A 22,453-nucleotide genomic window follows, 5' to 3' on the forward strand; every position below is an offset into this window, starting at 1 on the left:
ACAGTATATTCAGTTGCCATTGGTACCCTTAACCCATATTCCCTCAACACATTTTGGTCGTGTTTACCATCTGACATACAATGGCCAATATCTTCAATGATTTTCCTGAGTACTTTGTTTGGTAGAGACCACTCCAGTAGAATATTGGGTAGCTGGAAGTGACCGGGAATTGACGTCCCCTTGAGCATCCCTCAACAGATGCCTGGTAAGAGTTAATGGATAAGTACCTGGTTCCTTTGCACCTTGGATAAAATCACTCTGAGGATATGTTTCACATTGATTCCCTGAGTTGATCCTGCAGGGAATTGTTCCATAACCCTTTCTTGGCTTTCTACCTCTTTTCTCATTGCTCCATCCCCCTTCTGGACTTTTCTGGAATCATCTCCCTAATAAATCATGTATATTTGACCCTTCATCTCAAAATCTGCTTCTGAGAAAATGAAAATTAAGATAAGAAAGAACTTAAATGAGTTCAAGCACATGTGTGATCATGCATAAATACTGGGACTTCAGTCTTACCTTCTGCTTTTTTAGTTTTCTAAATGATTTTCTTTTAAATATTTCCAATAATAGTTTACTCTCAAAAGGCTGAAAGAGATACACAAAGCATCTTAAATCCAAGGAAAGATTAATAAATAGGCATTGTCCCAACAAAAGAATGTCCCCCTATCCCCAATTATATTATCCATGCTACTATCTCACCCCATGGTCCATCCCTAGTCTGAACAACTTCCCACTAACTTTATTGCACTTATTGCTGAGAGGGCCAGAAAGTAGAGGGATTTCAATTTTGATGCTTTGGATGTACAAGTTATTGAATTACAGGGATGTTGAAATGCACAGTTACACTGTTAACTTCACATGACTGACTTGTATCCAGTTTCTCTGATATTGAGCAGTTTTCTAAAATCCCTGGCTTCCAGTTTTCTTCAGATCTTTGTTCAAATTTGATCTTGTCAGTGAAACATTCCTGTAAACACTTTGAAAATTTTAAACTCCATGCCCTCCCGGACTCGTTGCAAACCCCACCGCCCTACTTTATTTTCATTCATAGAATGTGTTATCAGCTGACATTTTATTTTTCTTATTTATTTTCTGATTGTCTGCCTTTCCAATTAAGAAGATGGGGTTTTTGTCTGCTTTATTCACAACTGTATTCATAAGGCACATAGGAGGTATTCAATCAATAGGTGTTGAATACAATGAATGTGTTTGGATACTGAATATTATACATATGAAAATGACTGTACACATATAGGAAATGTGAAGGCTACTGATAGTCAGCTGTCCTTATGGCCACATTTATATTTGTCAAACTTTAGAATCCCAGATTCTGGTTGGAGATTATAGCCATTTTAGAAATTGAGAATCTTTTGAAACAGTCTAACATGACTATTGAAATTGGATAAATTGGTGAAGAAGCGTCTTCTCTGGTATATTAAATAGATGATGTTGTGTGTGACCGTGTGTGTGTGTTGCTAGGGATCGAACCCAAGGACTTCCTCATGTTAGGCAAGAGCTCTGCCTCTGAACTACATCTCAGCTCTAGAGGGTGGTGATTTTTAAAGACTATAAACTTACTTGGACTTTCGTGTTTTCTAAGACCCCAGCAATTCTAAAGTGCTATAAACAAACAGCCGTATAATATATGCAGATACACTGTAATGTGTCTCTAAGTATGTTTTTTTTCTTTCCTGAGTTTGTTGGTGTACACTAACAACAGTAAAACCTCTTTCTGTTCACTTTTTTTCAGCGTGAGATTTCTTTTCATGTCTTTTATGTCACCTTTGAGTTCTCATCTGTGAATTCCCTCCAGCAACCTGTTGAATGTCTCATAATGAGTAGTGGTGCAGTGAGGTCAAGCTGTGCCGGTTGTGGGGGAATAAGAGGGCACAGAGAAACCACTTAGTATTATCCACCGTTTTCACAGTTTTACCATGGACAAATGCTGATGTCAGAAACCTGCATAAGAGCTGTCTTCTTGTATAAAATACTGGACTGTGAGAGATTAGCATTCCATTTGCATGCTACCACATCAATTAAAATTTATCAAAATTTCTGGGGCTGGGCCTGGGACTGGGGCTTAGCGGTAGAGCACTTGCCTTGCATGTGTGAGGCACTGGGTTCGATCCTCAGCACCACATAAAAATAAATAAAAAAAACTGGAGGTATTGTGTCCATCTATAACTAAAATATATACCTATATGTACACATATATACATAGATATATAAAATTTACCAAAATTTCCACTTGTTCTTTCTGATAACTTACTTTTTTATTCTTATACTTTGCTAGGCTACCCTGCCTTTTACTAGGACCCCAGAACAAGGTCAAAGAATAACAGGTGATAGCCCACATGCTTGTCTTGTTCAAAGTCTTAAAGAAAATTATCTAGAATGGCTCTCCATTAAGTTAGATGTTCCTTGGAACTTGTCTGAACACATACTTATTTGTTTAAGAAAAAATGTCATTTCTAGTCATAGTTTGCTAAAAATGTTTTCTAAATATAAATGAGTGATAATTTTATTAAGTCTTTTCCAGAATTTATTGATATGCTTATATTTTTTCTTTTCTTTGGTTACTATATTAATTTGTATAACTAATTTTCTCATGCTAACACATTTTATTTATTTATTTTTATTATTTTAAAATAGTAAGTAAAAGTACAAAATACTAGCAAACTGAATCATGAATCCATGAATTCATGTATGTCACTGAAATTATTTATTCCTTGACTATTTAGTAGAATCCACCAATAAAATCATATGGGTCTGACCACTACCTATCTATTGAAATAGAGAGTTTGTTTTTTTTTTAAATGACAGAATAAACGCTGGTAAAGATGGAAGCCATGGGAATGGCTAGTGGAAATGCACTACTGCCACTTTGAGTACCACTTTGGCAATTTCTTACAAAGTTGAACATGCACTTCCCATATAACCCAGTAATCCTACCCTATGTATTTATCCAAGAGAAATGAAAACACATATTCACATGAAGATCTGTATAAGAATGTTTGTTGAAGATTTATTCAAATTGCTAAAAAAAAATCTGGAAATAATCCAATAGTTCATCAATGGGTGCATGGATAAACAAACTGTGTATATGTACAATAGCTTACTTTGTATTAAAAGGGAGTGGACCACTGATACGTCACAAGGAAGAACCTCCAGATCTTTATGCTGAATGAGAAAACATCAGACAAAGGGCTACGTAGTGTTCTGAAAGAGACAAAGTTATAGGTTCAGAAATCAAGTTAGTGATCGCCAGGAGCTGGCGTAAGGAGAGGGGAATGGACTAGAAAAGCATATAAGGAAATTTCAGGTGTTATGGAACTACTCTGTATGAATGAATTGTGGTGATGGCCACGTGACTGCATATGCTTGTCAAAATTCATTGAATTGAACACCTAAAATGTATGAATTTTACTCTGGGCAAACTATAGCTCAATAACAACAACCCTGCACCTTATGAGAATATTAACCTAATTCAATTTCTCTAATTATGAGATTATTCAGCTTTTCTAATCTCCTCTTTTATATTTGGAATTTGACTTCTGTTTTAACTTCTTGCTTTAGATTGTCTTTTTAATATTTGTCAAATGTGTTGTTGTAGCTTCCTTTTCATTTTTGAGCCTTTTATGAGTAAATTTGAACAGAGATTTTAACATTTTATTAATCTTTAAAAAATAGCCACTTTGATTTGTTTCATTATAGAATTAATTTATTTTGTTTTGTTATTTTCCATTTATATCTTTTATTTCTTGTCTTTTAATTCATGAAGTTTTGTTAATTTCTTGAGATAAATCTTGATTTTATTAATTTTTAATTTTTCTTTTTTTTAATTTTAAAATTTTAAATGATACACTTCCTTCTACTGCTTTTACTATGTTCCCCAAGTTTCAACATGTACCATTTTAAAATTCTTCATTTATACTGAGATTTCTTCTTTGACCCTTCGGTTACATAGAAGTATGGTCCTTAACTTTCCAACTTAGGGTCATTTCATACTTATCTTTTGATTCCTGATTTCTAGTTTAATTGCATAATGATGAGAAGATATATTCTGCTTTAATCCTTTGAGATTTGTTGATACATGCTTTATGATTCAGTATATGATCAAATTTTGTAACTGCCACGTAGACATAAAAAAATGTTGTGGTCTGTACAGATGTTGTCTGAAAAGCTTAATATATGTTCATTTCATCAAACTTGTGATTTGAATTCATGCTTTGCCTGTGTGGCCTCCCAATTACTGTGAGCAGTATGATCAGAGTTTCCCCCTATGAATGTGGACTTCTTCTCCATACATTTTTTATTAATATAATTTGAGACTGTTCTTACATGCTTTCAGCTTTAACATCCTATTCCTTACTGGTGAACAGAAACCTTTTAGCATCATGATGTGACCCTCTTTAAATGCTTTGAAGTCTGCTGTGTCTGATATTAATATAACTACACCATCTTTCTTTTTTAGGATTGACTTTTTTTCTACTTTAGTTTCAAACTTTTTATAGCTTTGTATTTTAAATGGATATTATAAATAGCAAAAAATGGATTTAAAAATATTTAACTTTAATAGAGGCACTTAGTCTATTTATACTTGTTATAATTATTGGTATGTTGGATTTTAAATTATATTGTCCTTATGCTGTTTAGTTTTATGTTTCATTTTCCTTGCTTTCTTGTCTTAGTTTGAATCGATTGGTTTTATATATATATATATATATATATATTTTCTTTACTAGTTTTATTCTTTTAACTGGACTTTATAGAAATTCTAACCTGAAAAATCAACTCATCAAATTCTAAAGTTAAATAATATTCTTAAACTCCAGAAAAATATAAGAGTCTTAGAGTATTAAGATTCCAATTCCAATGTGATTATTAATATTTGTGCCACATACACCATCATCATGTTATTTTAAAAGTCCACATTTCTTTAGATTTCATACATTTATACCACTATTTGCTCTTCATTCTTTCTTGTTTCTGACTTTCTTTGGGGGATGACTTACTTTCTTTTTGAAATATAAACTTTAGAATTTTCTTTTATACAGGTGGGAGATGCTTATTTTACCTTAATATTTGACAAGTATAGAATTGTAGGTTGATGGTTATGTTCTCTGGGAAAACTGAAAATACAATTTCTTTGGCTTCTAGCTTTAATGATTCTTAGAAATTTGAGATGGTGATATGTCTCTCCAGTTTGGTTGCTTTTTTAGGTCTGGTTGAGATTCTTCAGATACACTGTATTTCGAAGTATGTATTTCTTTCTATCTTTCTGGAGTTTGTTGGGGTTTATTAATATGCAGATTGGTGACTATCATCAGTATGGGGAAGTTTTCAGTCATTTTTTCTTTCAGATATTGCTTCTGTATCATTTTTTCTTTTCCTACACTCTAATTAGACATATATTAAATTTTCTCACTCTATTTTCCACTGTGCTAATCTACCTCCATGCCCCATGTTTTTTTTTTATCTCTCTGGTTTGCATTCTGGATGACATATTTTGTCTTATCATCATGTTTTTTCCCTACCCACTCCTGCTGGCTCTACTGGGTCTGCTATTAAGTGTATCCATTAAGAATATAATTCAATTTTATTTGTAACTTATTGAAGTTCTGTTTGGCTCTTTTTAACTCTGAATTCAGTTAAAAATAGTCTTGGATTGGTATAGTAGTTTTAAGCACCTGACAAAGATAAATACAAATTCTCTATATAAGACACTATTTTCATTACAAGCTTCAAAAAGTTTCCAAAGACAAAGTATCAAGGGAAATGAGCAGATTTCAGTCAAAAATTATTAAATCCACAAGGAACTAGGCACCATGGTATGAGAAGGAGAAGAAATAGTTGTGTAGAATCAGACATAAAATATGCAGCAAATAGACTTTATGAAGTTCAAGAATAAAAGAGGCTTGAGAATATAATAGTAAGTAGTTTGTCCATCGCACTTCCATTGTCTCGAGCAGGAGTGACGGTCCGTTTATCTAGTCTTCCATGAGTCTGGAAGAGGAAGTATCAAATACTTTCTTTTCAAAATCTGAATCAGTGATTGCGAGTAATTTTTATAAGGAGTGTTAACTCCAATTAACTAGATGCAGTTAGCTACAGTCTTGAGATGAGAAGGGTTCTGTGGCCATGGACCAGCTAGGATGATAAGAGAGCTGTATTTTGTTTGTGATGCTTTTGGATTGGGCTAATGTGGGAAATTGGTAGGGGACTGGCATATATGCTATGTTCTGTCCAACCATGACCTGTCTTCTGGTTACTTTGAACATTTTCAGGAACCATCATTGAACTCTTCCTGTGTTGTTCTTGATTCTGAGTTCTAGAACTCAGTGAGTAACAGAGTCTTCCTGGCACATTTTTTTCATGGAGTTTTAAGGGTTGAAGTATTTAAATACACTTATGAAGGAATCAGAGCATCATCAGATCAAAGGTACAATCACACTGACACATTTTAGATGGTACTATGAATGGGTAGTGTGACTTGGTTCCATTTTTCTTCTATATTTTCTTCTTTTCTGTTCTTAAGATCTGCTATGAAAAATAAAGATTTTGCAGCTATGCATAATTTTTTGCTTTTAACTTCCATAAAAATATTTTATGGTTGTATTTTTGTGAGATGATATTAACTGTGGAAGATTGAGGAATGGAAGATAGTGGTGATGGTGGTGGGTGATCAGAAAAAGAAAACTCTGAGTGGCATGGAGTTAAGTGGAGTCAATTTAATTATCTGTCATGGTAGAAATCAACCAGCATTAGGTGAGAAATATGTCCACTTTATCTTTTCTGAAAAATTTTTTTATCACATTTCAAAATAAAAGCCATCTGCAGATTTTAGTACAGATCAACTTCCTGACTCTGACAAGACTTTTTTTAAAATCAGCCATGTCATTAATAAACTTCTCATAATCTAAGGACATTTGTAAGAATATAGTCCTTCTTTATCTTTATCTGTAGGGGATTCCCTGGCGAATGCCTGAAATCACAGATAGTACAAAACCGTGTGTGTGTGTGTGTGTGTGTGTGTGTACGCTATGCATACTATGTTTATAGTGTGTTTTCTATCTATACATGATCTGTAATATGTCTAATTTATAAATCAGGCATAATAAAGGATTATAAATAATAATTAACCATAAATTTAAGCAACCTCAGCATATGATTCTTTCTTTATTTATTAAATTGAGTATTTTTACCTTTCCACTAAAAGAAGCAATTTTTGCCTTCTCTTTGCCAGAATCCCTACTCTTGTGTTTTGGAACCATTGGTAAGAAAAATAAAGGTTACCTGAATACAAGTATTTTGATACTACAACAGTTGGTCTGGTAACTGAGATGGGTAGTACTGAGTGACTAACAGGAGGGTAGTACATGTAGTGTGGATACCAGGGAGAAAGGGATGATTCACATCCTAGATGATTATAGCACATAATGTACAAGGTCCACCATGCTACTTGGAATAGCATGCAATTTAAAATTTATAAATTCTTTATTTCTATAATTTTCCATTTAATATTTTCAAACTATGGTTGATAGTGAGTATCTGAAAGGGTAGAAAATGAAACCATGGATAAAGGGATCTACTGCCCTAATGTATCATCTGGAATTATTTTATAATCTATGCTGATTTTGTGGGAGAGAAGACAGGACTTCACCTTATAATATAAGCAATGACAAAAACAAAACAATAAAAAAGAAAAAAAAGACTCTTTGTGTTTGCTTTTCTTTTAGGTGACCAAAATATCTGATATAAGAATCTTAATGAAGACTTTTTGTTTGTTTCATAGTTTCAGAGTTTTCAGGCCACGGTAGCTGTATCCATTTCTTTGAGCCTGTGGAACACAGAATATCACGGTGGAAGAACATGATAGAGAAAATCTGCTCAGCTCATATATTGTTTTATTTAGAGATTTGTCCTCCAAGAAAGAAATTAAGATTACATAAGGCCATATGGGTGGAGCCCAGATCCAACAGGATTAGTGTTCTTATAAGAGACACCAGAGTTCACACACTGGAGAAATGTCCATGAAGAAATACTGAGAAGATGTCTACCTACAAGTCAGGAAGAGAGTCCTCACCAGAAACCAAAATTTCCCTGACCAGGTGTAAGTTTGAGAATTTTTCCATATATTTGAAGATGTATTTTATGTCTTATTGTGTAAGTGGTTTGTACATATCTTTCCTCATTTACTTATCAGGTGGTTCATTCTGTTACTCAGACTTTAGGAGTTCTTTGCATACCAGAGATGTTGGCTCTTTGTGATATCAATGACACAGTGGTTTTTGTTTGGTATATTTACTGTTTTTATTTTTTGCTTTTAAATGTTTCATGTAATAAAATGCATCTATCTTTAGGTACTTTAGAATTGGAGTCATAGGAAGAATTTACACAGTCCCAAATTATAAAGTTCTCTTCCATTGTTGATATGGATTCAAAATTTTCTTCTAGCACTCTAGTCTAATGTAGACATGGTATATATATAAGATATACATCTACTCTCATATTTGCTTATTTTCAAAATGATTAGTTAAGCCAACACCACTTATTTAAAATTCTTGCACTGATTTATACTGACATTTCATTCCCACAATTACTTGTGACTTTTCGTCTATTTGTCTTTCAATCTATTTATGCAACAATATTTACTATACTGTTTTAAATGTGGAAAGTTTAAAAAATTTACTTTTACATTTTAATATCTGGTAGCTGATGGTCCTATCTTGCTTCTTTTTAAAAAATTGTTCTAATTAGTTGTACATGACAGTAGAATGTACCTTGATACATCATACCTAAATGGAGTATAACTTCTCATTCTTCTGGTTGTACATGATGTAGAATCACACTGGTCATGTAGTCATATGTGCACAGAAGGTGATAATGTCAGGTTCATTCTACTATCCTTCTTATTCCATGCCCCATCCCCCTCTCTTCACTCTCCTCTGCTTAATCCAAAGTACCTCTATTCTTCCTTAGCCACTCCCATTATTGTTAATTAGCATCCACATATCAGAAAAACTATATTGCTTCTTTATTGTGCTAAAGAAGGATCTTTTGAATTGTATTTCAGTACATGTTCTATCAGGATTGACCCTTAAGTTTTGACAAATACCTTTCCACAACTATAAAAATGATTGTATAATTTCTTAAAATTCTATCAATGTGATATATTATTTCATAGGCTTCCTAATTTTCAACAATCCTTGTGTTCCAAGAAAGATCCACACTTGGTCATATGAATTATTATTTTTAATTATAATAGGAAAAAATTATATTATTTTAAGCATAGTGTGAGAAAAAACCTGCTGTATACCTTTGCTTATGATGCTTTGTTTAAGATTTTGCTATATTAGTTGTATAATTCTTTCTCTCTCCATAAACACAGGTACACACATGCATACACATACACATAGTTATGCATACCCAAACATAAGCAACCACACACACACACACACACACACACACACACACTTAGGCAGTGTTTGGGGCTGTGCTTTTCTTTGTGGGAAGATTTTTGACTAATTCCAACTCCTTATTTGTTGGTGACATGTTCAAATGTTCTCTTTCATCTTGAATCACTTTCAGTAGTTTTGTCTTTTATAGGAATCTTCCCATTTGACTCTAGATAACCTAGTGTATTGGTTGTAATGTACCTTTTCACCCATATTATTGTTGGAAAGTGAGCAGTGCTTCCCCTCTTTGGTTCTTGTTTTTGGTAATTTTGATCTTTTTTTTTTTCCTTTTGGACTTAACTCAGAGTTTGTCAAATTTGTGCATTTTTAAAAAATTTGATTTCTTTGATTTTCTATTTTTTTCTGGGTTCTCTATTTCATTAATTTTCACTTAAGTCTTCATTATTTCCTTTCTTCTTCATGCATTCAGTTTTAATATGCTTTTCTTTTTCTAGTGTATTAAAGTGGAGTTTAGGTTATAATTAAAATTTTCCTTTTTAAAAATGTACTGTCATGGCATTTGCAGGTAAATGAATGGAGTTGGAGAATATAATGCTAAGTGAAGCAAGCCAATCCCCAAAAAACAAAGGCCAAATGTTTTCTTTGATATGAAGATGTGGACTCATAATGGCGATAGGGTGGGGGAGCATGGGAGGAATGGAGGAACTTTAGATAGGGCAAAGGGGAGGGAAGGGTAGAGAGAGGTCAAAGGGATATGAATTACAGTGGAATGAGTTAGATAGACATCATTACCCTAAGTACATGTATGAAGATATGAATGGTGTGAAAATACTTTGTGTACAACAGTGACTTGAAAAATTGTGCTCTATATGTATAATATGAAATGAATTGCATTCTGCCATCATGTATAACAAATTAGAATAAATAATTTAATAAAAACAAGAATAAAAAATGTACTGTCTGCAGCTATCAGTTTCCTTCTAAGCACACCGTAGCTGCAAACCCTAAGTTTTTTGTATATTGTGTCTTGATTTTTTATTTATCCCCAACATTTTCTAATTTTCCTTGTGATTTCTTCCCTGATCCATATATTTTTTTCTAAAAGAGTGTGTTCAATTTCTACATATTAATGAAATTCTCAAATTTCTTTCTGTTATTGATCTATACTTCTCTACATTGAGATTGGGGAAAATACTTCACATGATTTCAATCATTTAAATTTGTAATAACTTTTTTATGGCATAGAACATGAATTATCTATTTCTCCTTTTAATTCTCTCAGTTTTGTTTCATGCATTTTAGGACTCTACTGTTAGTTGTATATAATGTTTATAGTTGTTATTTCTTCCTGATGGATGAACTCTTTAATTATAATATGTCCTTTACTTAAAATAACATTTTTTTTGCTTTAAAAATCTGTTTTGTTTGATAACTAGGATAAACACTCCAGCTTGTTCATGTTTGCTGATTGCATGATTTTTTTTTCAGTTGATATTCCTAAGTGAGATTGATCTATAAATTTTCTTTTATTGGGCAAGCCTCATTACCTGTAGTGTTAATGTTATTCTTGCTTTGTATAACAAAATAGAAATTTTCTTTATTTTTTGATCTTTTGAAAAAAATAACAATTATGCATAAATTTTGAAACAATCATGGAAATTATATTATGAGCATGAATGTTACATGATTCTAGAGAAAATGATTAATTATTTGATATAATTGCATAAGAAAATGTCTTAATTCTTGGAGAGGCATGTTGCAATGTATAGGGACAAAATTATATAACATCTGGGCTTACTGCCTTAAATATTTCAGCAAAGCATAGATACATCAGATCTTTCTTTTCAGTGCTGAGGATCTGAGCACAGAGCCTCATACATGCTAGATGACTACTCGACCACTGAACTATATCCCTAGCCTCTCAAATATTGATAAATGTTAAATAATTTGGGTGGTGTCTATATGGGATGTTGTTGTACTGTATATTTTATTTTGTATTATAACTTTCAAAATATAGAGTGACATAGATTCTAACTTATATTCAGTTTATCTGAATTTTCAAGTATGAGGCCCAGGAATCTGTATTTTAAAAAACCACCAAAGTCATTAAAAATACTCTCAAAGTTCATAAGAGTAAAGAGAAGGGGAAGGAGACATTATCATTTGAGAGATGCTAATAGAAATTCTTGAGACAGAATGCATATGTAAGTGTGGGAATTGACAAGGTAGAGAGAAGGAAAACACAGCCTAGAGTTTTCTGTGGAAGGGGAATATAAAAGAGATGTTTATGACATGTTTGGATGCATCAATATGGTGGCAGGTTGGAGTGAAAGGTAGAGCTAAAGGCACGAGGAAACTGGATGAAATCTGTGTTTGGGAGAGCTGACATTCTGTCTCCCCTAGAGCAAGCAGACTCAGGCAGCCAGGTGTATACCCCCAGGTAGCCTTTTCCTCTGGAGTGACTCAGTGACTCCAGATAAAAGATATCGAGGTCCAAATGCCTGTTCTGTGTCTAGCACTTCATCATTTCCTCCCAGAAATGCAAACTTGCTTCAAGAGAAGTTTGTCTTTCAGGAGTGTTCATAATGACTTTCATTAAACAATAAAGAACACTAACAGTATGTTCAACATGGAAAGAGTTGGTGGATTTGATGTCGCTATGGTTATCTTTCCATACATATGCCACCTTCCAGGGAAAGTTACCTGAAACCCACCATATGTTTTGACCCAACACCTCAAAACTTGGAGAAGAAGTCTCTGAAGTAAGGTTGCTCAGGTTCCAATCCTGTCTCTACTGCTTACTAGACAGAATTCCCAAATTTTCTTATGGTTGAGTTTGGCCAGTGGAAAAATGAGTAGAGTTTGTGTGTACAACTTCAAGGCCACCCATGGGTGGTCTCTCCAGTGTTGAGCTAGCTGGAATGTAGTCAGTCCCCAGAGAGAGGTGAATTTGTTAGCTTCAAAATGGAAGGCACTTGAGTCCCTTGATCAGTCCTTGGAAGGAAGTTGTCTGCCCATTGGTAATACCCAGTTTAGACTTTGACGAGTGAGAAATAAACTTAGGAATTCTGGAAACCTTTGAGCTTTGGGAGTTATTCTCTCACAGAAGCCAGCTTCACCCTAACTAATACACCATTCTTTTCTGTTTTCTTATTCATCTTAGCAAAGAAAAACACAAGACCAGCTGCACCAGAAGAAATACAGGGAACAGCAATGGCTTTACGTTTCCTCTTTGTTCCCATGTAGATAAGCAACTGGCTGTTCTGAACACTGCAGGGAAAGCACTGGAATGTTTCAAAAGACCACAGAATGCTCCTTCCAGTAAGCAATGGGTAATAACAACAATAACAGTAATACCATTAATGGCAATAATAATCAACATTAATCTTTCTTCAGCGGGGCCTGAATGTCTTTCAGTGGCCCAAGGGCCATTATGACTCCCGTGTGACTAGGCCCCGCTGTGGGTCTTTTCTAAGGCAAAGGGGGAGTGGGGAGGGCACAAAACCTCTGAGCCTGGTACACAATAGAACATAACCTCCTTCTCAACATTGCTTTTCATAAGAAGCCAGTGGAGATCTGTCAGGGCAAAAGCTTTCTACAGAGGCTCCCAGAATGAGAACGCCTGGTGCCGAACTCTTTTACTGGAGAGCACCGGGCAAGCATAATAAAGTCAGTAATTTCTCCTGCCTGCAGCCTTGAATTAGGCCACATGGTAGAGCTTTTTAGGCTGATGAAAAAAAAAAATAAATAAATAAATAAGCCCATAGAACTTTAGAAAAACGGTAACGCCTTATTAAATTATTTGAAATCTCTGGAGTTGCATCTCTTTTACGGCTCCAAATTGGCATACCTGTTAACTTAGAGTGTTCAAATTTCTCTAAAATATTATTGTATTTAAGACATAGTGCCATCCCCAAACTGCACATGAATTACAGTGCATCGGGGAAAGAGAGAGAGAGACTCACCATTTCCCGGCTTAAAAACCTTTACCACAATTAGTAGTTAGTAGCTTTCAGAAACATTTGCTGGATAAGTAACCACGGTCAAATCGCATAATTTTGCCCCCACCTCCTCCTCTCTCTCTTTTCTTTTTATTCCAGGGTTTTGAGTGCTGGTCTAAGAGCTATAATTTCATCTTTAGGCATATTTCTTCAGGCATTCTTAATGAGGCATTTGATTTGTCCAGTCCTGCCTTCTTGAATTCAGCCTTTTAGGGATTTGGGGTTGGGAGAGTGTGGGAAAAAGGGAGTGTGGAATACCACCATGCTACTGAGAAAATACAATCTAAGGATCCGAAGAGATTATGAATGATCTCTTTTCCCCTTCAGGCAGGGCTATCTCTAAAAGTATTTTAGACAGATAATTTTCCATCCTCAAATATTTATTGCTTGCCTATTGTGTGCTGTGCATATTCCAGGCATAGAGATACAAAAACAAATTTATTTTTTAAAAAGCTTTCAAATATGTGGAAATTTTAATAGTTATGAACTTCTTTCTATGAACTCAGTAGAAGGGTAACTAAATATTCTACTTTTATCATTTAGCAATCACAGACATGAAAATAGGAAAAGAAGTCGGGTATAAAAAAATGGAGTTTTGCCTCCTTTCTTTAATTAGTTCTGGATACCTTTAATATGTCTTGAATCAGTATTTTCCCCATAACAGACTAATGGGGAAAGAAGGTCATTAAATGATTCTCTAATAATTGAAATAGAAGTGTGTCGCAGACATAAGTGAAATATTTCCAGAAAAGTTAAATATTTCCACACTGGGAATGTGAATTGCTTTTATTGCCTGGCTTTGTGTATACAGAGCCATCAATGGGTGGCTTTGCTGAAGTTTCTTTCTACTTGGAACTGGGAGTACAATGTGTCAGAGCAAGAATGCAACAGTGCTGGGGGTCCCAGGTCTATCCCACAAAGTTCTCTAATTGGATTTTTCAATTAATTAAGTACATTTCTTTGGTGCAATACATATATATTTTAATAGTAAAATTATATAAGGAAACATATTCTTTTGCTTGACTGTTACTTAAGAGAAACTAGGAAGAATGTGAAGATATAGATGTAGGTAGATTTGGCAGAAATTTGGAAATGGACTTTTCAGTTCTATCATTTCATGTTGCTTTTTGTGAGGCAAGTTATAATAATGATTGTCCTATCAGTGGGCAAAAGGATATTTTGTTTCCTTTTTCTTATTTTATTGCATTGCCAGAAACACTCTATTATTACTCAGCTAATATTTTGAGTTCACCAATAACATAAAGGGCAGAAAAAAAGAAAAAAAAAACCTTTTTGGGAAGAATAGAAAATGATTGGAATTTAAAAATTAAGACAGAGGAAGGAAACTAGAGGAAGTAAAAGTAGTTAGTGGTGAAATATTAAGATGTCAGGAGCCCAGTATTTGTTCTTTAAAGGAAAAAAATGGTGGTAAAGAAACTTCTAGAAATAATTTATAGAAATAGTCCAGACAAGTTCCATAGGAGAGTAGAGTCAGCAGGCCCCAACCCTAAAGAAGAAACTATATTAAGTGGGAGAAGATAACCTGTCTGAAAAACAAGTAGCATTTACCAACTTGGCTATAAGCTCATTGGAAAAGAAGGAGAGATATTTTTGTTTTTCTTTAAAGGTTGTCAGAGATTTTTCTCCTGAATTTCAGATTTCTTTACCCTGGAAGAAAGTTAAGAAACCTTCAGGATGTTTCCTCTGCTAGTGGCTGACAACGAGATTGCCCTGATGCTGGAGGATTGGTGGGCTGAAAGAGCACAGGGGGGTCCAGCTGAAAAGAATTGAATTTCTCAGAGCTAGGAGGTTGGGAGCTGGGGTGGGTCTTTTGCCTTGTGCCCAGAAAATTGTGCAAGGTCTGAGAACTCTAATTAGGTGACTAGGTGGAGTCTGTGCCTTAACGCAGTGTTGGTGGCCCTGGGAGCTCTGATATGGGTACTAGAGGCAGGCTTGGCACAAGATAGTGCATACAGCAAAGATTCAATGTGCCTGCTTTTGAGGGATCTGTGTAGATTTGGGCAATGGGCATCTCAGATGTGACCCAAATGAGCTGAAAACTAGTGGTTCTCTTCAATGTGTTGGGTTGCCATAGCAGTAGGTTTTGTATAATATTTTAGGTGAGGAAAAAAACCACTCTTTGAAATGACAGAGGTGTGATTTCTTGGAACCCCTGATGTGTGGGGATTATATTACATTTAATCTAAAGTATAAAAACAAAAAATATTCTGCTGTTGGCATGTTCTAACATACTTTTTTTAAATAAGTTTACTACATGTTCAGCAAACCATAAAAATACATAGATTGTTTTGAGTGTTTTAGAATTTTGTATAAATAGCATCATATGGTTAAGCAGGATATGGTGAAGGAGTAGAGTTGTGTGTGTAGTGTGTTATTTATTTTTAAAAAGATCTAAAGTGAATATAGTAAAATGTTAACATTTGTTAAATCTGGATGGTGGAGATACAGGTGTCTTGTAAATTTTTTTATTCCTGTATTTTTCTGTATGTTTGAACAGTTGGTTATTTTTTAAAAATAAAGAAAAAGAAGAAGAAGAAGAGAGAGAAAGCCTACGAGATGGTTCTGAACTCCAAAAGTGATAGAATGTTTAATACTGGTTTTACTTGATCATATTTGCAAATTGGTCTGTTACAATTCTTGAGGTGAAGTCTTTTCTATTTGGTGTCAAACCAATATGACAAACAGAACATGTCAACTATTCCTGATTTCTACTCAACTTTAGTAAAAGTTACAATGACTCATTCAATTGCTCAGTCCATAAACCTAGCAATCACCCATGATTCCTCTTTTTCCCTAACTTACCAACTTCAAGCCACTGATTCTACCTCCAAAAGCACACATCATATGTGGACTGTTATCCTCACTTCTGCTGTCACCTCCCTATTTGGAATCATCTTTTTTCCCCAGGAATTCCACAACAGCCTTCCAGCTGATATCTCTGATCTGATTTTTTCCATGCCAGTTCCTTCGGTAGACATAGGCAAGTGATTTTATAATAAAACAAAATAGAATTGTATTATTTTATTCCTCTGCTAAAAACTTGCAACGACTTCCCATTGTTCTTGGAATAAAACACAAACCTCTAACCACAGCCTACAAGGCCCTGCACTATCTGACTCTGTTCTATCTTCAGCCCCTCCACATCCTTCATCTATGCTCCAATCCTTATCGGTTATGGGGACACACCAAGTTCCTCCCCACCCTAAAGACTCTTGCCTTTTTTGTTTCCTCTGCCTATAGCCAGTCTGTGCATAGACAGATTCTTTTCTTTGTGTCTCAGCCTGCACCCCTCATTGACCACGGTATTTTAAGTAGATTATTCTTCTTTTATTCTTTCTCAATTCCTATTTTTGTTTCTTTCATAGAACTTACTGCACATTCATAACTTTACATTATTGACTGATGGCTTGCCATTTGTCATTCGTATTTGACTTCCCAGGATCTAAATTCCTATGTATTTAGGAAATCTCCCACATGATGAATGGAAGCCTATCCTCAGCATGGAAGGTAAAAATGGCAAATACTCACTTTCCCAGAATCCCACGCATCCTGCACACATAACCTAAACTGTGCCATTTAGATCACATGCATCTGACCTTGACTTAGAAGCTGGTGCAGTGAATTGATTCTAGTGAGTGTGGCAGTGACTCATTCAATTGTGGCAGAAGCAACAGAGGCTAAAATCCACTTTCTAGAAACAGTAGGGACCCTGGTTATAGTGGAACTGGTTTGCTTTCCAGTTCTACTGTGGTGAGCATTCCCAGCTTGGATGTATCTGTCTGAAGTGAAAGCTGGGATGCTGTCACTGGAGTGGTGGCACGACTCAGGGCTTGTTTCCCACTATAGCCTCCAAGCTCATTCTCCTAGCCCTTTTTGTGATTCCGAAAGTTGCCCAAATTAAATGCCTTTTAAAAAATACCTTTGATGCTTAAATTCACTGAAGTTTCTGTTCACTCGTTAAGACTGGCACTAGGAATGAGGTACACACAGCACAAAATTTAAGGAGGTGCTCACGACCGTCTGGTTGTGAAGTGCCAGCCTTGTACTTGCCATATCCCTGAGAGTGAATGCCTCACTGGCTCTACTCTAGTGCCAGCCCTGGACTTGCAATGATAAAGAGATACAAAATCCAACTCTTCTAGAGACCCAGAGCTTCTGCTGTGATGAGTGGCCCATCTCATAAAGCTAAGTAGTAGAATATTTTACAGGACCAACCGAGAGGGAGAGACGACAGATCCAACACACCACTCTCCTCCAGCCTGTATAAGAGAAGGCAGTGAATTAGATGGAATTTTGAGAGGCTTGAAGGGAGAATCTGTTTTCAGAAAATTGCCAGTGTGCTATAAATTACTCATTTCCCCAACCGATAGGAGAAGGGAGAGTTATACTTACCCTTCATCTCAAGGTGAGTGGAGCTTCAAGAGAAAGATCTAATGTGTTTTACATCTTCTGCACAGACTGAAGGACACAGAAGCTGTATTTTGATGCCAATCGAAAGACTTGGTTTGTTTGTCGCTCCTGGAGGGCAGAGTATGTTAGGTGTCATTAGAAATAACCAGAACTTCCTGAGTTTGGCAAAACAATTGACAAATTGCTCTCCAGTCAGAGTTATGCTCTGTAAATACACAGCAGGCCTGTGTATTCTGTTTAGGGGAACAATATAGAAAAGCCAAGAGTCCAAACCAAAATACAAACCACCAGGGACAAGGAAGGAGTGGAAGAATTCATACCTGACCTACTGGAGAGTCTTTAATTCTGTCATAGGTATGATGTCATCTGCAATGGAAGGTCTCAAAAAACTCCTGAAGGTTATTTAGGAGAGGAAAGAATCAACATGTGACATCTACTGCACGCAGAGGGTATTTCTATGAGATGCCAACTTTATAGTTGTGCAAAATGTTTTTTGTCCTCTACCCCCAACAACATCTCCTCTTCTTTCTCCTTACCGTGGGGTGTGAAATTGAGGGGGCTTGAAAATAAGGGAGCGCACAACTCCAAACTAGCCATGTTGGCCCAAACAACCATTATGTCTCCCCTAGATTTCTGCAGCTTCCTGATTGCTCTCCCTCTTGGATTTGCCCTTCTTCCATTCTCTGTAATCACAGCAGCCGAGTGATCTTGAGGTAACCCACACCAAATCTTGGCTTCACACTGGCCCTCCAACTTCATGTCTTTCTGCTCTTCTCTCCCACCCCTACCCCATCCTTCTTGCTGTTTTTCAATAAGTCAGATAGTGTTCTGCTTTAGGTCTTTCAACATTCATTAATCTTTGGCCTGACAAAACTTGTATCTATCCCATCTACCTCTATTTCTACTTAACTATCACCTTCTCTGGACACCTCTACTTGAATAGTACTTCCTTGACACTTCCCATCCACCTTTCCTACTATATTCATTACTCAACTTTATCATTATGATATTGCATATTTCATTAATTTCTCAAGTAGAATGTCCATTTTATAAAAGTAGAAAACATATCTATTTTGTTCTTTGCCATATATGCAGCATCTAGATCAATGTGTGGTAGAGAAGGTGCTTAACACTTCTCTGTTCAAAGAATGGGTCAGAAATGTGTGGGACCAGAAGTAAATCCAGAAAGAGAAAAGGCTGAGCATGCCACCTACTCTCATATAAACTTGCCCCAGGAAGTATTCCAAATGTAGCATAAGACACAACTGGGTAAGTGCTTAGATTATAAACTCTTGGAGTTCCAGTATCACACCAGACTGAACTATTTGCTACCATGAGATAGACTAGTTAATGACTTGATAATGGCCAGAGAAGTCATGGGAAAACCCAAGATGTCATGTTGGGTAAAGAGAAATAGGAGGTTATTCATAATTGCAGTGTACCAGAGTTTGGGTGTGTGCTTTCTGGGCACAAAAAAAGAATTACATTTCTGCTCTCTCTCTTTTGGCATTAAGCATGGCCTCATGACTTTCTTTGCCAATGAAATGTGGGTGGAAGTAAAAAGCCTTATTTCCAGACAGAAGCTTTCAAAGCTAGAGCACAGTTTGCCACATTCTCTATTGTTATGAGGATCATGAAAACTCACGTTGAGATAATGCCTTTGTTAGCTTGGGTCTTTGAGAGATGTCAAGGAGGAAAACCCTCATGCCAACTTACAATGGACTGGGAGGAGGAGTGAGAAATAAACCTCTCTTGTGATAACTCACTAAGATTTTTGGGTTGTTTGAGTGGACTGAATATTTAGAGGACTATGGTTGTCATTGATACTGTTAAAATATTTCTAGCTTCCTGAACTCCAGGCATGTGATGGATGTGAACTTCCTGCCACCTACTTACCATGGTTAAGTTGGGTCTTATGACTAGTTCTGGTCAATGACTGTGAGCAGAAGTGATGTGAATTCCCCACTGCCTGGAACATTCAAATGTGGGATGCATAGCCAGAGATCTTATTCCTTCTGAGGCAGGGCCTAGAAGTTCTTTTTCCCATCTAAGAGACCTCCGAAATAGATTAATTATTTTCAAAGGATGGGCTTGCCAAATGAGATGGCCAATTCTAGTTTGCTTTCCCTTCCTTCCTCCTGCTCTCCGTCCCTCCTCTATGCCTTGTCTTTTGTAATAATTAGTGTGGCTGACCTCTCATTCCATCCCAAATCAATAGTTTTAGCCAGTTAGGGTAACCTCTCCCCACTTGCAATGGTTGGTTTATATATGGCACATGTCCCAATCCTGTCAATGAAATGTGGCTAAAATCTTAGGAGGAGTTTCAGTAAGATGTTTTTTTCTCTAAAAAGAAAACACAAGAACAAACACTTTTTTTCTTTCTTTCTTTTAACATTGTCATGCTCAATATGAGGACTGGACTTGCCACATACACTTTTTAAATTTTATTTTATTTTTGGTCCAAGGATAAAGCAAACACAGAGAAGAGCTAAGTTAAGAGAACTCCTAAAAAGCAAACATGGAGCACCCACCTCCCTCCTCTGGACTTTGATTATGAGTTAATATATCCCTGTATTGTAATATTAGTTTAACTTAGAGCTTGCTACTGGTTGCAGCCCAAAGCATCTTATCCTGCTACACTTTTATGCTTGAATTTATCCCTTACTTTGTTCCAGAAAACAGATTTTCATCCAAATAAAAGGAAAATGAGAGAAATAAAGCTATAGAGTCAGTAGCCCTTACAAGGATATATCTTTCTAAAAGTATTTCTAAAACTTTCTAAGTAAGAGAAATACAGAATATGTATTAAGCAGAACAGAGTAGGTGAAAAGAGTGTGTCAGGATTAAATATATGTGAATTTTAGAATTTTTAGCGACTTCTGGTTCCATTTCTCTCACCCAATTCACTCTTATAAACTCATGACCTTCTTCTTGAAAGTCTTAGAAAGCAGGCAGCAGCTTCGGAGGTAGGTATCCAAGAATGGGAGGAGAGAGAGAGAGCCCGGAAACACCTTAAGGAACTAATTTGGTGGTACAGATGAAAGATAAGGAGTATCTAAGAAGAATTAACAATGTCAGTGGGAGATTGAAAAGAAGGAAAATGTTCAGATGCCATTGAGGTAGAATCAATTGATTTGGAAGGCCCTGTCCCATATTCTGGCAAGTGGAATATGGGTAGGAACAAGACATCGCTGATAGGCTTGCTCCTTAAGATGTGACCTCCCAGCCCTCATTTCCCTTCTGAAATGAGCTTAGAAAGGTACCAGATGGTGTAGCCACACAGTGAAGGGAGCCCAGGTACTTGTCACGAGATGCCGTGGAAAGTCACCTGTCTTCCATTGCCCTGGGACACAAGGTTTTGGTTCATTTGTTATTGAAGTATAGCCAAGGAAACACTAACTTAACATTTATTTTTGAAGAAGTTCATTAGTTTGTTTTAGGTTTAATGAGCTTGTGAGGCTAGTCTTAGGCATTTACAGTACCTACCAGGCAGTAGGAAAGGTATGTTTGAAGTTCAAGTGGTCATTGAGACGAGAGTTCCTATTTTCCCACGTAAAAATTCCATATATGAAATAGTATACACAATTTAAAAAGACAAAGAGACTTTATTATCTTTTAATATCGAACACAAAGACTGCGGCTCAATTTAGCTCCAAAATTGGGATTCTTTAAAAAAATTCCAAAACATTTATTGTCTTGTTTTCTTTTCCTTCGACTTTATTGAGGGATACTTGACCAAAAAAATGTATTTAAGGTGTATAATGTGATGTTGTGATATAAATTCATTGCAAAATGATTGCCATAATCAAACTAATTGACATACCCATTATTTTTTCATTTATCTAAATGTACTTACCCACCATTGCACCGAAGACCAAAACTTTAGAAAGAAAATCTACTCCATCCTTCCAACTCTGGGGCTGTAGGGCACAAGAGCAGGAGAAATCTATTTGTGTGATGCGGAGGTCACCAAGGAGGGCTAAAAGCTTCTAAAACCTCTCCATCAGAAGAGATTAAATTGGCATCTGAACGGAGTTTTATATCATCAGGCAAACCTGCCCCTTTAGGGATAAAAGCCTGTTCAATCAGATCTATGTTCAGTCTTCTGACCAAGAGAAAAGAGCTTCTGAAGAGGAGATTCAAAGGAGAATCACGGATTCCTAAGGTCTTTGCTCGGGTATCACATGAATCTGACCTTTCTGCCCTGACCCTATAGAAACAACCTTGTACAATCAGGTCATATGACTAAGGGCTTTTTCATTCTGTTCAGGATGCTGTAACAATACACTGTGAACTAGATGACTTATGAGCAACAGAAATTTACTTCTCACAGTTCTTGGAAGTCTAAGAATAAAGTGCTGGCAGATCCTGTGTCTGGTGAGGGCCTATTTTCTTGTTCATAGATGGCATCTTTCCCTATGTCCTCACCTGGTAGGAGGGGTAGTCAGATCTCTGGAATCTTCTTGTGTGTATGTGTGTGGGGTGCTGTGGATAAACCCAGGATCTTGTGCAAGCACTCTACTGTTGAGCTACACCCCAGCCCTTGGGGCCTCTTTTATAAGGGCATTAATCCCTTTTGTGAAAGGCCCACCCTTATGA

The sequence above is a fragment of the Marmota monax genome, unplaced genomic scaffold (assembly GCF_021218885.2).
Source record: "Marmota monax isolate L192 unplaced genomic scaffold, Marmota_monax_Labrador192_F-V1.1 WCK01_AAM20220418_F8-fsc00278, whole genome shotgun sequence".
NCBI classification, from domain to species: Eukaryota; Metazoa; Chordata; class Mammalia; order Rodentia; family Sciuridae; genus Marmota; species Marmota monax.